Consider the following 569-nt stretch of genomic DNA (forward strand, 5'->3'; position numbering starts at 1 on the left):
AGAGAGAGAGAGAGAGAGAGAGAGAGAGAGAGAGAGAGAGAGAGAGAGCGCTAGCTGTGATGCAAGTTCAAACACCAGCCTGCTCCTCCGGGAGCCCGGCGAGCCCGATGCCCCGTGCTCGCGGAGGAACTGTGCAGGCTGAACAGGCGCGGTGTCTGCGGCGACTCCGCCGAGAGCCAGAACGTCCCAGCCGAGAGCGGAGGGCAGAAGCCTCACGAGGGAATCTCGATGGATGGCGGCCGCCAGTGCCCCCTCAACCGCCTGCTGAACTGGTCGAAGTGGCGGCGGGTACCCGGCCTCCCCATCGCTGCCCGGCCGGACCGCCCACCGCCCTCCACGCCATCCATCCTCCCTCCCCTCATCCCTCTCCACCTCCCCATCCTCTCTGGCGTCTTCATCGCCACCTCCTCAGCTCGCAGCCTGAGCTGGACCCCGGCCCACCTCCCCCGCAACACACCTCCCCAGCCACCACCAGACCCACCTGCCGACGCGGCCATTTCTCGACGGGGCCCCGGCTCCAGCTATTTAAAGAGGAAATGTCATTTCGCTTCTCTCGCTCCCGGGTTCCG

This window comes from Ursus maritimus, unplaced genomic scaffold (genome assembly GCF_017311325.1).
Source record: "Ursus maritimus isolate PB19 unplaced genomic scaffold, ASM1731132v1 scaffold_14, whole genome shotgun sequence".
Taxonomy (NCBI): domain Eukaryota; kingdom Metazoa; phylum Chordata; class Mammalia; order Carnivora; family Ursidae; genus Ursus; species Ursus maritimus.